Raw genomic sequence first — 17892 nt, forward strand, 5'->3', positions numbered from 1 at the left:
CATGTTATAGGAAGGGTCTCAGGTTTGGTATAAACATTGAGATATCACATCTCTGCTATCGGAAGTGTCTCAGGATTGGAATGGGAAGGAGTTGGATATCCCATCTCATGTTATAGGACGGGTCTCAGGTTTGTTATTGGAATCATTGAGATATCATATTGCATGTTGTAGGAAGGGTCTAAGGGTTGGAATGTGAAGGACTTGGATATCACATCTCATGCTATAGATAGGCTCTTAGGTTTGGAAAGGGAAGGAGTTGGATCTCACATTTCATGTTAGAGGAAGGATCTCAGGTTTGGTATTAGAAGCATTGAGATATCACATCTCATGCTATAGGAAGGGTCTCAGGATTGGAATGGGAAGGAGTTGGATATCACATCTCATGCTATAGGAAGGGTCTCAGGTTTGGTATAAGCATTGAGATATCACATCTCATGCTATAGGAAGGGTCTCAGGATTGGAATGGAAGGAGTTGGATATCACATCTCATGTTATAGGAAGGATCTCAGGTTTGGTATTAGAAGCATTGAGACATCACATCTCATGCTATAGGAAGGGTCTCAGGATTGGAATGGGAAGGAGTTGGATATCAAATCTCATGCTATAGGAAGGGTCTCAGGATTGGAATGGGAAGGAGTTGAATATGACATCTCATGCCGTAGGAAGGGTCTCAGGTTTGGTATAAACATTGAGATATCACATCTCTGCTATCAAAAGGGTCTCAGGATTGGAATGGGAAGGAGTTGGATATCCCATCTCATGTTATAGGAAGAGTCTCAAGTTTGGTATTAGAAGCATTGAGATATCACATCTCATGCTATAGGAAGTGTCTTAGGATTGGAATGGGAAGGACTTGGATATCACATCTCATGCTATAGGTAGGGTCTCAAGTTTGACATTAGAAGCATTGAGATATCACATCTCATGCTATAGGAAGGGTCTGAGGATTGGAATGGGAAGGAGTTGGATATCACATCTCCTGCTATGGGAAGGGTCTCAGGTTTGGTATAAGCAGTGAGATATCACATCTCATGCTATAGGAAGTGTCTCAGGATTGGAATGGGAAGGAGTTGAATATCACATCTCATGTTATAGGAAGGATCTCAGGTTTGGTATAAGCATTGAGATATCACATCTCTGCTATCGGAAGGGTCTCAAGATTGGAATGGGAAGGAGTTGGATATTCCCATCTCATGTTATAGGAAGGGTCTCAGGTTTGGTATTAGAAGCATTGAGATATCACATCTCATGCTATAGGAAGGGTCTCAGGATTGGAATGGGAAGGACTTGGATATCACATCTCATGCTATAGGGAGGGTCTCAAGTTTGATATTAGAAGCTTTGAGATATCACATCTCATGATATCGGAAGGGTCTCAGGATTGGAATGGGAAGGAGTTGGATATCACATCTCATGATAAAGGAAGGGTCTAAGGTTTGGAAGGGGAAGGATTTGGATATCACATCTCATGTTATATTACGGGTCTCAGGTTTGGTATTAGAAGCATTGAGATATCAAGTCTCATAGTATAGGAAGGGTCTCAGAATTGGAATGGGAAGGAGTTGGATATCTCATCTCATGTTATAGGAAGAGTCTCTGGTTTGGTATTAGAATCATTGAGATATCACATCGCATGCTGTAGGAAGGGTCTAAGGATTGGAATGGGATGGACTTGGATATCACATCTCATGCTATAGGTAGGCTCTCAGGTTTGGTATAAGCATTGAGATATCACATCTCATGCTATAGGAAGGGTCTCAGAATTGGAATGGGAAGGAGTTGGATATCACATCTCAAGCTATAGGAAGGGTCTCAGTATTGGAATGGGAAGGACTTGGATATCACATCTCATGCTATAGGAAGGCTCTCAGGTTTGGAAGGGGAAAGAGTTGGATATCTCATTTCATGTTAGAGGTAGGATCTCAGGTTTGGTATTAGAGGCATTGAGATATCACATCTCATGCTATCAGAAGGGTCTCAGGAATGGAATGGGAAGGAGTTAGATATCACATCTCATGCTAAAGGGAGGGTCTCAGGTTTGGAAGGGGAAGGATTTGGATATCACATCTCATGTTATAGGAAGGATCTCAGGTTTGGTATTAGAAGCATTGAGATATCACATCTCATGCTATCGGAAGGATCTCAGGTTTGGTATTAGAAGCATTGAGATATCACATCTCATGCTATCAGAAGAGTCTCAGGATTGGAATAGGAAGGAGTTGGATATCACATTTCATGCTAAAGGGAGGGTCTCAGGTTTGGAAGGGGAAGGATTTGGATATCACATCTCATGTTATCGGAAGGATCTCACGTTTGGTATTAGAAGTATTGAGATATTATATCTCATGCTATAGGAAGGGTCTCAGGATTGGAATGGGAAGGAGTTGGATATCACATCTCATGCTATAGGGAGGGTCTCAGGATTGGAATGGGAAGGACTTAGATATCACATATCATGCTATAGGGAGGGTCTCAGTTTTGATATTAGAAGCATTGAGATATCACATCTCATGCTATCGGAAGTGTCTCAGGATTGGAATGGGAAGGAGCTGGATATCACATCTCATGCTAAAGGAAGGGTCTCAGGTTTGGAACGGGAAGGATTTGGATATCACATCTCATGTTATAGGAAGGGTCTCAGGTTTGGTATAAGCATTGAGATATCACATCTCTGCTATCGGAAGTGTCTCAGGATTGGAATGGGAAGGAGTTGGATATCCCATCTCATGTTATAGGACGGGTCTCAGGTTTGTTATTAGAATCATTGAGATATCATATTGCATGCTGTAGGAAGGGTCTAAGGGTTGGAATGTGAAGGACTTGGATATCACATCTCATGCTATAGATAGGCTCTTAGGTTTGGAAAGGGAAGGAGTTGGATATCACATTTCATGTTAGAGGAAGGATCTCAGGTTTGGTATTAGAAGCATTGTGATATCACATCTCATGCTATATGAAGGGTCTCAGGATTGGAATGGGAAGCAGTTGGATATCACATCTCATGCTATAGGAAGGGTCTCAGGTTTGGTATAAGCATTGAGATATCACATCTCATGCTATAGGACGGGTCTCAGGATTGGAATGGAAGGAGTTGGATATCACATCTCATGTTATAGGAAGGATCTCAGGTTTGGTATTAGACGCATTGAGACATCACATCTCATGCTATAGTAAGGGTCTCAGGGTTGGAATGGGAAGGAGTTGGATATCACATCTCATCCAATAGGAAGGGTCTCAGGTTTGGAATGGGAAGGAATTGGATATCACATCTCATGTTATAGGAAGGATCTCAGGTTTGGTATTAGAAGCATTGAGATATCACATCTCATGCTATAGGAAGGGTCTCAGGATTGGAATGTGAAGGATTTGGATATCACATCTCATGCTAAAGGAAGGGTCTCAGGTTTGGTAGAAGCATTGAGATATCACGTCGCTGCTATCGGAAGGGTCTCAGGATTGGATTGGGAAGGAGTTGGATATCCCTTCTCATGCTATAGGAAGGGTCTCAGGATTTGAATGGCAAGGAGTTGGATATCACATCTCATGCCATAGGAAGGGTCTCAGGTTTGGTATAAGCATTGAGATATCACATCTCTGCTATCGGAAGGGTCTCAGGCTTGGATTGGGAAGGAGTTGGATATCCCTTCTCATGCTATAGGAAGTGTCTCAGGTTGGAATGGGAAGGAGTTGGATATCACATCTCCTGCTATGGGAAGGGTCTCAGGTTTGGTATAAGTAGTGAGATATCACATCTCATGCTATAGGAAGTGTCTCAGGATTGGAATGGGAAGGAGTTGGATATCACATCTCATGTTATAGGAAGGATCTCAGGTTTGGTATAAGCATTGAGATATCACATCTCTGCTATCGGAAAGGGTCTCGAGATTGGAATGGGAAGGAGTTGGATATTCCCATCTCATGTTATAGGAAGGGTCTCAGGTTTGGTATTAGAAGCATTGAGATATCACATCTCATGCTATAGGAAGGGTCTCAGGATTGGAATGGGAAGGACTTGGATATCACATCTCATGCTATAGGGAGGGTCTCAAGTTTGATATTAGAAGCTTTGAGATATCACATCTCATGATATCGGAAGGGTCTCAGGATTGGAATGGGAAGGAGTTGGATATCACATCTCATGATAAAGGAAGGGTCTAAGGTTTGGAAGGGGAAGGATTTGGATATCACATCTCATGTTATATTACGGGTCTCAGGTTTGGTATTAGAAGCATTGAGATATCAAGTCTCATAGTATAGGAAGGGTCTCAGAATTGGAATGGGAAGGAGTTGGATATCCCATCTCATGTTATAGGAAGAGTCTCTGGTTTGGTATTATAATCATTGAGATATCACATCGCATGCTGTAGGAAGGGTCTAAGGATTGGAATGGGATGGACTTGGATATCACATCTCATGCTATAGGTAGGCTCTCAGGTTTGGTATAAGCATTGAGATATCACATCTCATGCTATAGGAAGGGTCTCAGAATTGGAATGGGAAGGAGTTGGATATCACATCTCAAGCTATAGGAAGGGTCTCAGTATTGGAATGGGAAGGACTTGGATATCACATCTCATGCTATAGGAAGGCTCTCAGGTTTGGAAGGGGAAAGAGTTGGATATCTCATTTCATGTTAGAGGTAGGATCTCAGGTTTGGTATTAGAGGCATTGAGATATCACATCTCATGCTATCAGAAGGGTCTCAGGAATGGAATGGGAAGGATTTGGATATCACATCTCATGTTATAGGAAGGATCTCAGGTTTGGTATTAGAAGCATTGAGATATCACATCTCATGCTATCGGAAGGATCTCAGGTTTGGTATTAGAGGCATTGAGATATCACATCTCATGCTAAAGGGAGGGTCTCAGGTTTGGAAGGGGAAGGATTTGGATATCACATCTCATGTTATAGGAAGGATCTCAGGTTTGGTATTAGAAGCATTGAGATATCACATCTCATGCTATCGGAAGGATCTCAGGTTTGGTATTAGAAGCATTGAGATATCACATCTCATGCTATCAGAAGAGTCTCAGGATTGGAATAGGAAGGAGTGGGATATCACATTTCATGCTAAAGGGAGGGTCTCAGGTTTGGAAGGGGAAGGATTTGGATATCACATCTCATGTTATCGGAAGGATCTCACGTTTGGTATTAGAAGTATTGAGATATCATATCTCATGCTATAGGAAGGGTCTCAGGATTGGAATGGGAAGGAGTTGGATATCACATCTCATGCTATAGGGAGGGTCTCAGGATTGGAATGGGAAGGACTTAGATATCACATATCATGCTATAGGGAGGGTCTCAGTTTTGATATTAGAAGCATTGAGATATCACATCTCATGCTATCGGAAGTGTCTCAGGATTGGAATGGGAAGGAGCTGGATATCACATCTCATGCTAAAGGAAGGGTCTCAGGTTTGGAACGGGAAGGATTTGGATATCACATCTCATGTTATAGGAAGGGTCTCAGGTTTGGTATAAGCATTGAGATATCACATCTCTGCTATCGGAAGTGTCTCAGGATTAGAATGGGAAGGAGTTGGATATCCCATCTCATGTTATAGGACGGGTCTCAGGTTTGTTATTAGAATCATTGAGATATCATATTGCATGCTGTAGGAAGGGTCTAAGGGTTGGAATGTGAAGGACTTGGATATCACATCTCATGCTATAGATAGGCTCTTAGGTTTGGAAAGGGAAGGAGTTGGATATCACATTTCATGTTAGAGGAAGGATCTCAGGTTTGGTATTAGAAGCATTGAGATATCACATCTCATGCTATAGGAAGGGTCTCAGGATTGGAATGGGAAGCAGTTGGATATCACATCTCATGCTATAGGAAGGGTCTCAGGTTTGGTATAAGCATTGAGACATCACATCTCATGCTATAGGAAGGGTCTCAGGGTTGGAATGGGAAGGTGTTGGATATCACATCTCATCCAATAGGAAGGGTCTCAGGTTTGGAATGGGAAGGAATTGGATATCACATCTCATGTTATAGGAAGGATCTCAGGTTTGGTATTAGAAGCATTGAGATATCACATCTCATGCTATAGGAAGGGTCTCAGGATTGGAATGTGAAGGATTTGGATATCACATCTCATGCTAAAGGAAGGGTCTCAGGTTTGGTAGAAGCATTGAGATATCACGTCGCTGCTATCGGAAGGGTCTCAGGATTGGATTGGGAAGGAGTTGGATATCCCTTCTCATGCTATAGGAAGGGTCTCAGGATTTGAATGGCAAGGAGTTGGATATCACATCTCATGCCATAGGAAGGGTCTCAGGTTTGGTATAAGCATTGAGATATCACATCTCTGCTATCGGAAGGGTCTCAGGATTGGATTGGGAAGGAGTTGGATATCCCTTCTCATGCTATAGGAAGTGTCTCAGGTTGGAATGGGAAGGAGTTGGATATCACATCTCATGTTATAGGAAGGGTCTCAGGATTGGAATGGGAAGGATTTGGATATCACATCTCTTGCTATAGGAAGGGTCTCAGGATTGGAATGGGTAGGAGTTGGATATTACTTTCTTGCTACAGGAAGGGTCTCATGTTTGGAATGGGAAGGAGTTGGATATCACATATGCTATAGTTAGTGTCTCAGGTTTGGAACGGGAAGGAGTTGGATATCACATCTCATGTTATAGGAAGGGTCTCAGGTTTGGTATAAGCATTGAGATATCACATCTCTGCTATCGGAAGCGGCTCAGGATTGGAATGGGAAGGAGTTGGATATCCCATCTCATGTTATAGGAAGAGTCTCTGGTTTGGTATTAGAATCATTGAGATATCACATCGCATGCTTTAGGAAGGGTCTAAGGATTGGAATGGGATGGACTTGGATATCACATCTCATGTTATAGGTAGGCTCTCAGGTTTGGTATAAGCATTGAGATATCACATCTCATGCTATAGGAAGGGTCTCAGGATTGGAATGGGAAGGAATTGGATATCACATCTCATGCTATAGGAAGGGTCTCAGATTTGGTATAAGCATTGAGATATCACATCTCATGCTAAAGGAAGGGTCTCAGGATTGGAATGGGAAGGAGTTGTATATGACATCTCAGGCCATGACATCTCAGGCCATAGGAAGGTTCTCAGGTTTGGTATAAGCATTGAGATATCATATTGCATGCTGTAGGAAGGGTCTAAGGATTGGAATGGGAAGGACCTGGATATCACATCTCATGCTATAGAACGGCTCTCAGGTTTGGAAAGGGAAGGAGTTGGATATCACATCTCATGTTATAGTATGGATCTCAGGTTTGGTATTAGAAGTATTGAGATATCACATCTCATGTTATCGGAAGGATCTCAGGTTTGGTATTAGAAGTATTGAGATATCACATCTCATGCTATAGGAAGGGTCTCAGGATTGGAATGGGAAGGAGTTGGATATCACATCTCATGCTAAAGGAAGGGTCTCAGGTTTGGTAGAAGCATTGAGATATCACATCTCATGCTATAGGAAGGGTCTCAGGATTGGAATGGGAAGGACTTAGATATCACATATCATGCTATAGGGAGGGTCTCAGTTTTGATATTAGAAGCATTGAGATATCACATCTCATGCTATCGGAAGTGTCTCAGGATTGGAATGGGAAGGAGCTGGATATCACATCTCATGCTAAAGGAAGAGTCTCAGGTTTGGAACGGGAAGGAGTTGGATATCACATCTCATGTTATAGGAAGGGTCTCAGGTTTGGTATAAACATTGAGATATCACATCTCTGCTATCGGAAGTGTCTCAGGATTGGAATGGGAAGGAGTTGGATATCCCATCTCATGTTATAGGACGGGTCTCAGGTTTGTTATTGGAATCATTGAGATATCATATTGCATGCTGTAGGAAGGGTCTAAGGGTTGGAATGTGAAGGACTTGGATATCACATCTCATGCTATAGATAGGCTCTTAGGTTTGGAAAGGGAAGGAGTTGGATCTCACATTTCATGTTAGAGGAAGGATCTCAGGTTTGGTATTAGAAGCATTGAGATATCACATCTCATGCTATAGGAAGGGTCTCAGGATTGGAATGGGAAGGAGTTGGATATCACATCTCATGCTATAGGAAGGGTCTCAGGTTTGGTATAAGCATTGATATATCACATCTCATGCTATAGGAAGGGTCTCAGGATTGGAATGGAAGGAGTTGGATATCACATCTCATGTTATAGGAAGGATCTCAGGTTTGGTATTAGAAGCATTGAGACATCACATCTCATGCTATAGGAAGGGTCTCAGGATTGGAATGGGAAGGAGTTGGATATCAAATCTCATGCTATAGGAAGCGTCTCAGGATTGGAATGGGAAGGAGTTGAATATGACATCTCATGCCGTAGGAAGGGTCTCAGGTTTGGTATAAACATTGAGATATCACATCTCTGCTATCAAAAGGGTCTCAGGATTGGAATGGGAAGGAGTTGGATATCCCATCTCATGTTATAGGAAGAGTCTCAGGATTGGAATGGGAAGGAGTTGGATATCAAATCTCATGCTATAGGAAGGGTCTCAGGATTGGAATGGGAAGGAGTTGAATATGACATCTCATGCCGTAGGAAGGGTCTCAGGTTTGGTATAAACATTGAGATATCACATCTCTGCTATCAAAAGGGTCTCAGGATTGGAATGGGAAGGAGTTGGATATCCCATCTCATGTTATAGGAAGAGTCTCAAGTTTGGTATTAGAAGCATTGAGATATCACATCTCATGCTATAGGAAGTGTCTTAGGATTGGAATGGGAAGGACTTGGATATCACATCTCATGCTATAGGTAGGGTCTCAAGTTTGACATTAGAAGCATTGAGATATCACATCTCATGCTATAGGAAGGGTCTGAGGATTGGAATGGGAAGGAGTTGGATATCACATCTCCTGCTATGGGAAGGGTCTCAGGTTTGGTATAAGCAGTGAGATATCACATCTCATGCTATAGGAAGTGTCTCAGGATTGGAATGGGAAGGAGTTGGATATCACATCTCATGTTATAGGAAGGATCTCAGGTTTGGTATAAGCATTGAGATATCACATCTCTGCTATCGGAAGGGTCTCAAGATTGGAATGGGAAGGAGTTGGATATTCCCATCTCATGTTATAGGAAGGGTCTCAGGTTTGGTATTAGAAGCATTGAGATATCACATCTCATGCTATAGGAAGGGTCTCAGGATTGGAATGGGAAGGACTTGGATATCACATCTCATGCTATAGGGAGGGTCTCAAGTTTGATATTAGAAGCTTTGAGATATCACATCTCATGATATCGGAAGGGTCTCAGGATTGGAATGGGAAGGAGTTGGATATCACATCTCATGATAAAGGAAGGGTCTAATGTTTGGAAGGGGAAGGATTTGGATATCACATCACATGTTATATTACGGGTCTCAGGTTTGGTATTAGAAGCATTGAGATATCAAGTCTCATAGTATAGGAAGGGTCTCAGAATTGGAATGGGAAGGAGTTGGATATCCCATCTCATGTTATAGGAAGAGTCTCTGGTTTGGTATTAGAATCATTGAGATATCACATCGCATGCTGTAGGAAGGGTCTAAGGATTGGAATGGGATGGACTTGGATATCACATCTCATGTTATAGGTAGGCTCTCAGGTTTGGTATAAGCATTGAGATATCACATCTCATGCTATAGGAAGGGTCTCAGAAATGGAATGGGAAGGAGTTGGATATCACATCTCAAGCTATAGGAAGGGTCTCAGTATTGGAATGGGAAGGACTTGGATATCACATCTCATGCTATAGGAAGGCTCTCTGGTTTGGAAGGGGAAAGAGTTGGATATCTCATTTCATGTTAGAGGTAGGATCTCAGGTTTGGTATTAGAGGCATTGAGATATCACATCTCATGCTATCAGAAGGGTCTCAGGAATAAAATGGGAAGGAGTTAGATATCACATCTCATGCTAAAGGGAGGGTCTCAGGTTTGGAAGGGGAAGGATTTGGATATCACATCTCATGTTATAGGAAGGATCTCAGGTTTGGTATTAGAAGCATTGAGATATCACATCTCATGCTATCGGAAGGATCTCAGGTTTGGTATTAGAAGCATTGAGATATCACATCTCATGCTATCAGAAGAGTCTCAGGATTGGAATAGGAAGGAGTTGGATATCACATTTCATGCTAAAGGGAGGGTCTCAGGTTTGGAAGAGGAAGGATTTGGATATCACATCTCATGTTATCGGAAGGATCTCACGTTTGGTATTAGAAGTATTGAGATATCATATCTCATGCTATAGGAAGGGTCTCAGGATTGGAATGGGAAGGAGTTGGATATCACATCTCATGCTATAGGGAGGGTCTCAGGATTGGAATGGGAAGGACTTAGATATCACATATCATGCTATAGGGAGGGTCTCAGTTTTGATATTAGAAGCATTGAGATATCACATCTCATGCTATCGGAAGTGTCTCAGGATTGGAATGGGAAGGAGCTGGATATCACATCTCATGCTAAAGGAAGGGTCTCAGGTTTGGAACGGGAAGGATTTGGATATCACATCTCATGTTATAGGAAGGGTCTCAGGTTTGGTATAAGCATTGAGATATCACATCTCTGCTATCGGAAGTGTCTCAGGATTGGAATGGGAAGGAGTTGGATATCTCATCTCATGTTATAGGACGGGTCTCAGGTTTGTTATTAGAATCATTGAGATATCATATTGCATGCTGTAGGAAGGGTCTAAGTGTTGGAATGTGAAGGACTTGGATATCACATCTCATGCTATAGATAGGCTCTTAGGTTTGGAAAGGGAAGGAGTTGGATATCACATTTCATGTTAGAGGAAGGATCTCAGGTTTGGTATTAGAAGCATTGAGATATCACATCTCATGCTATAGGAAGGGTCTCAGGATTGGAATGGGAAGCAGTTGGATATCACATCTCATGCTATAGGAAGGGTCTCAGGTTTGGTATAAGCCTTGAGATATCACATCTCATGCTATAGGACGGGTCTCAGGATTGGAATGGAAGGAGTTGGATATCCCATCTCATGTTATAGGACGGATCTCAGATTTGTTATTAGAATCATTGAGATATCATATTGCATGCTGTAGGAAGGGTCTAAGTGTTGGAATGTGAAGGACTTGGATATCACATCTCATGCTATAGATAGGCTCTTAGGTTTGGAAAGGGAAGGAGTTGGATATCACATTTCATGTTAGAGGAAGGATCTCAGGTTTGGTATTAGAAGCATTGAGACATCAAATCTCATGCTATAGGAAGGGTCTCAGGGTTGGAATGGGAAGGAGTTGGATATCACATCTCATCCAATAGGAAGGGTCTCAGGTTTGGAATGGGAAGGAATTGGATATCACATCTCATGTTATAGGAAGGATCTCAGGTTTGGTATTAGAAGCATTGAGATATCACATCTCATGCTATAGGAAGGGTCTCAGGATTGGAATGTGAAGGATTTGGATATCACATCTCATGCTAAAGGAAGGGTCTCAGGTTTGGTAGAAGCATTGAGATATCACGTCGCTGCTATCGGAAGGGTCTCAGGATTGGATTGGGAAGGAGTTGGATATCCCTTCTCATGCTATAGGAAGGGTCTCAGGATTTGAATGGCAAGGAGTTGGATATCACATCTCATGCCATAGGAAGGGTCTCAGGTTTGGTATAAGCATTGAGATATCACATCTCTGCTATCGGAAGGGTCTCAGGATTGGATTGGGAAGGAGTTGGATATCCCTTCTCATGCTATAGGAAGTGTCTCAGGTTGGAATGGGAAGGAGTTGGATATCACATCTCATGTTATAGGAAGGGTCTCAGGATTGGAATGGGAAGGATTTGGATATCACATCTCTTGCTATAGGAAGGGTCTCAGGATTGGAATGGGTAGGAGTTGGATATTACTTTCTTGCTATAGGAAGGGTCTCATGTTTGGAATGGGAAGGAGTTGGATATCACATATGCTATAGTTAGTGTCTCAGGTTTGGAACGGGAAGGAGTTGGATATCACATCTCATGTTATAGGAAGGGTCTCAGGTTTGGTATAAACATTGAGATATCACATCTCTGCTATCGGAAGCGGCTCAGGATTGGAATGGGAAGGAGTTGGATATCCCATCTCATGTTATAGGAAGAGTCTCTGGTTTGGTATTAGAATTATTGCGATATCACATCGCATGCTGTAGGAAGGGTCTAAGGATTGGAATGGGATAGACTTGGATATCACATCTCATGTTATAGGTAGGCTCTCAGGTTTGGTATAAGCATTGAGATATCACATCTCATGCTATAGGAAGGGTCTCAGGATTGGAATGGGAAGGAATTGGATATCACATCTCATGCTAGAGGAAGTGTCTCAGATTTGGTATAAGCATTGAGATATCACATCTCATGCTAAAGGAAGGGTCTCAGGATTGGAATGGGAAGGAGTTGTATATGACATCTCAGGCCATAGGAAGGTTCTCAGGTTTGGTATAAGCATTGAGATATCACATCTCTGCTATCGGAAAGGTCTCAGGATTGGAATGGGAAGGAGTTGGATATCCCATCTCATGTTATAGGAAGGGTCTCAGGTTTGGTATTAGAAGCATAGAGATATCACATCTCATGCTATAGGAAGGGTCTCAGGATTGGAATGGGAAGGACTTGGATGTCACATCTCATGCTATAGGGAGGGTCTCAAGTTTGATATTAGAAGCATTGAGATAACAAATCTCATGATATCGGAAGGGTCTCAGGATTGGAATGGGAAGGAGTTTGATATCACATCTCATGCCATACTATGGGTCTCAGGTTTGGTAGAAGCATTGGGATATCACATCTCATGCTATCGGAAGGGTATCAGTATTGGATTTGGAAGAAGTTGGATATCCCATCTCATGCTATAGGAAAGGTCTCAGGTTGGAATGGGAAGGAGTTGGATATCACATTTCATGTTATAGGAAGGGTCTCAGGATTGGAATGGGAAGGACTTGGATATCATATCTCATGCTATAGGACGGGTCTCAGGTTTGTTATTAGAATCATTGAGATATCATATTGCATGCTGTAGGAAGGGTCTAAGGATTGGAATGGGAAGGACCTGGATATCACATCTCATGCTATAGAACAGCTCTCAGGTTTGGAAAGGGAAGGAGTTGGATATCACATCTCATGTTATAGGATGGATCTCAGGTTTGGTATTAGAAGTATTGAGATATCACATCTCATGTTATCGGAAGGATCTCAGGTTTGGTATTAGAAGTATTGAGATATCACATCTCATGCTATAGGAAGGGTCTCAGGATTGGAATGGGAAGGAGTTGGATATCACATCTCATGCTAAAGGAAGGGTCTCAGGTTTGGTAGAAGCATTGAGATATCACATTTCATGCTATAGGAAGGGTCTCAGGATTGGAATGGGAAGGACTTAGATATCACATATCATGCTATAGGGAGGGTCTCAGTTTTGATATTAGAAGCATTGAGATATCACATCTCATGCTATCGGAAGTGTCTCAGGATTGGAATGGGAAGGAGCTGGATATCACATCTCATGCTAAAGGAAGGGTCTCAGGTTTGGAACGGGAAGGAGTTGGATATCACATCTCATGTTATAGGAAGGGTCTCAGGTTTGGTATAAACATTGAGATATCACATCTCTGCTATCGGAAGTGTCTCAGGATTGGAATGGGAAGGAGTTGGATATCCCATCTCATGTTATAGGACGGGTCTCAGGTTTGTTATTAGAATCATTGAGATATCATATTGCATGCTGTAGGAAGGGTCTAAGGGTTGGAATGTGAAGGACTTGGATATCACATCTCATGCTATAGATAGGCTCTTAGGTTTGGAAAGGGAAGGAGTTGGATCTAACATTTCATGTTAGAGGAAGGATCTCAGGTTTGGTATTAGAAGCATTGAGATATCACATCTCATGCTATAGGAAGGGTCTCAGGATTGGAATGGGAAGGAGTTGGATATCACATCTCATGCTATAGGAAGGGTCTCAGGTTTGGTATAATCATTGAGATATCACATCTCATGCTATAGGAAGGGTCTCAGGATTGGAATGGAAGGAGTTGGATATCACATCTCATGTTATAGGAAGGATCTCAGGTTTGGTATTAGAAGCATTGAGACATCACATCTCATGCTATAGGAAGGGTCTCAGGATTGGAATGGGAAGGAGTTGGATATCAAATCTCATGCTATAGGAAGCGTCTCAGGATTGGAATGGGAAGGAGTTGAATATGACATCTCATGCCGTAGGAAGGGTCTCAGGTTTGGTATAAACATTGAGATATCACATCTCTGCTATCAAAAGGGTCTCAGGATTGGAATGGGAAGGAGTTGGATATCCCATCTCATGTTATAGGAAGAGTCTCAGGTTTGGTATTAGAAGCATTGAGATATCACATCTCATGCTATAGGAAGTGTCTCAGGATTGGAATGGGAAGGAGTTGGATATCACATCTCATGTTATAGGAAGGGTCTCAGGATTGGAATGGGAAGGATTTGGATATCACATCTCTTGCTATAGGAAGGGTCTCAGGATTGGAATGGGTAGGAGTTGGATATTACTTTCTTGCTATAGGAAGGGTCTCATGTTTGGAATGGGAAGGAGTTGGATATCACATCTCATGTTATAGGAAGGGTCTCAGGTTTGGTATAAGCAGTGAGATATCACATCTCTGCTATCGGAAGCGGCTCAGGATTGGAATGGGAAGGAGTTGGATATCCCATCTCATGTTATAGGAAGAGTCTCTGGTTTGGTATTAGAATCATTGAGATATCACATCGCATGCTGTAGGAAGGGTCTAAGGATGGGAATGGGATGGACTTGGATATCACATCTCAAGCTATAGGAAGGGTCTCACATTTGGTATAAGCATTGAGATATCACATCTCATGCTATAGGAAGGGTCTCAGGATTGGAATGGGAAGGAATTGGATATCACATCTCATGCTATAGGAAGGGTCTCAGATTTGGTATAAGCATTGAGATATCACATCTCATGCTAAAGGAAGGGTCTCAGGATTGGAATGGGAAGGAGTTGTATATGACATCTCAGGCCATAGGAAGGTTCTCAGGTTTGGTATAAGCATTGAGATATCACATCTCTGCTATCGGAAAGGTCTCAGGATTGGAATGGGAAGGAGTTGGATATCCCATCTCATGTTATAGGAAGGGTCTCAGGTTTGGTATTAGAAGCATAGAGATATCACATCTCATGCTATAGGAAGGGTCTCAGGATTGGAATGGGAAGGACTTGGATGTCACATCTCATGCTATAGGGACGGTCTCAAGTTTGATATTAGAAGCATTGAGATAACAAATCTCATGATATCGGAAGGGTCTCAGGATTGGAATGGGAAGGATTTGGATATCACATCTCATGTTATAGGACGGGTCTCAGGTTTAATATTAGAAGCATTGAGATATCAAGTCTCATGGTATAAGAAGGGTCTCAGAATTGGAATGGGAAGGAGTTGGATATCACACCTCAAGCTATAGGAAGGGTCTCAGGATTGGAATGGGAAGGAGTTTGATATCACATCTCATGCCATAGTATGGGTCTCAGGTTTGGTAGAAGCATTGGGATATCACATCTCATGCTATCGGAAGGGTATCAGTATTGGATTTGGAAGAAGTTGGATATCCCATCTAATGCTATAGGAAGGGTCTCAGGTTGGAATGGGAAGGAGTTGGATATCACATTTCATGTTATAGGAAGGGTCTCAGGATTGGAATGGGAAGGACTTGGATATCATATCTCATGCTATAGGACGGGTCTCAGGTTTGTTATTAGAATCATTGAGATATCATATTGCATGCTGTAGGAAGGGTCTAAGGATTGGAATGGGAAGGACCTGGATATCACATCTCATGCTATAGAACGGCTCTCAGGTTTGGAAAGGGAAGGAGTTGGATATCACATCTCATGTTATAGGATGGATCTCAGGTTTGGTATTAGAAGTATTGAGATATCACATCTCATGCTATAGGAAGGGTCTCAGGATTGGAATGGGAAGGAGTTGGATATCACATCTCATGCTATAGGGAGGGTCTCAGTTTTGATATTAGAAGCATTGAGATATCACATCTCATGCTATCGGAAGTGTCTCAGGATTGGAATGGGAAGGAGCTGGATATCACATCTCATGCTAAAGGAAGGGTCTCAGGTTTGGAACGGGAAGGAGTTGGATATCACATCTCATGTTATAGGAAGGGTCTCAGGTTTGGTATAAACATTGAGATATCACATCTCTGCTATCGGAAGTGTCTCAGGATTGGAATGGGAAGGAGTTGGATATCCCATCTCATGTTATAGGACGGGTCTCAGGTTTGTTATTAGAATCATTGAGATATCATATTGCATGCTGTAGGAAGGGTCTAAGGGTTGGAATGTGAAGGACTTGGATATCACATCTCATGCTATAGATAGGCTCTTAGGTTTGGAAAGGGAAGGAGTTGGATCTCACATTTCATGTTAGAGGAAGGATCTCAGGTTTGGTATTAGAAGCATTGAGATATCACATCTCATGCTATAGGAAGGGTCTCATGATTGGAATGGGAAGGAGTTGGATATCACATCTCATGCTATAGGAAGGGTCTCAGGTTTGGTATAAGCATTGAGATATCACATCTCATGCTATAGGATGGTCTCAGGATTCGAATGGAAGGAGTTGGATATCACATCTCATGTCATAGGAAGGATCTCAGGTTTGGTATTAGAAGCATTGAGACATCACATCTCATGCTATAGGAAGGGTCTCAGGATTGGAATGGGAAGGAGTTGGATATCAAATCTCATGCTATAGGAAGGGTCTCAGGATTGGAATGGGAAGGAGTTGAATATGACATCTCATGCCGTAGGAAGGGTCTCAGGTTTGGTATAAACATTGAGATATCACATCTCTGCTATCAAAAGGGTCTCAGGATTGGAATGGGAAGGAGTTGGATATCCCATCTCATGTTATAGGAAGAGTCTCAGGTTTGGTATTAGAAGCATTGAGATATCACATCTCATGCTATAGGAAGTGTCTCAGGATTGGAATGGGAAGGACTTGGATATCACATCTCATGCTATAGGTAGGGTCTCAAGTTTGACATTAGAAGCATTGAGATATCACATCTCATGCTATAGGAAGGGTCTGAGGATTGGAATGGGAAGGAGTTGGATATCACATCTCCTGCTATGGGAAGGGTCTCAGGTTTGGTATAAGCAGTGAGATATCACATCTCATGCTATAGGAAGTGTCTCAGGATTGGAATGGGAAGGAGTTGGATATCACATCTCATGTTATAGGAAGGATCTCAGGTTTGGTATAAGCATTGAGATATCACATCTCTGCTATCGGAAGGGTCTCAAGATTGGAATGGGAAGGAGTTGGATATTCCCATCTCATGTTATAGGAAGGGTCTCAGGTTTGGTATTAGAAGCATTGAGATATCACATCTCACGCTATAGGAAGGGTCTCAGGATTGGAATGGGAAGGACTTGGATATCACATCTCATGCTATAGGGAGGGTCTCAAGTTTGATATTAGAAGCTTTGAGATATCACATCTCATGCTATCGGAAGGGTCTCAGGATTGGAATGTGAAGGATTTGGATATCACATCTCATGCTAAAGGAAGGGTCTCAGGTTTGGTAGAAGCATTGAGATATCACGTCGCTGCTATCGGAAGGGTCTCAGGATTGGATTGGGAAGGAGTTGGATATCCCTTCTCATGCTATAGGAAGGGTCTCAGGATTTGAATGGCAAGGAGTTGGATATCACATCTCATGCCATAGGAAGGGTCTCAGGTTTGGTATAAGCATTGAGATATCACATCTCTGCTATCGGAAGGGTCTCAGGATTGGATTGGGAAGGAGTTGGATATCCCTTCTCATGCTATAGGAAGTGTCTCAGGTTGGAATGGGAAGGAGTTGGA

Source organism: Ambystoma mexicanum, unplaced genomic scaffold, assembly GCF_040938575.1.
Source record: "Ambystoma mexicanum isolate Mex_15411 unplaced genomic scaffold, UKY_AmexF1_1 Mex_scaf3, whole genome shotgun sequence".
Classification (NCBI taxonomy): Eukaryota; Metazoa; Chordata; class Amphibia; order Caudata; family Ambystomatidae; genus Ambystoma; species Ambystoma mexicanum.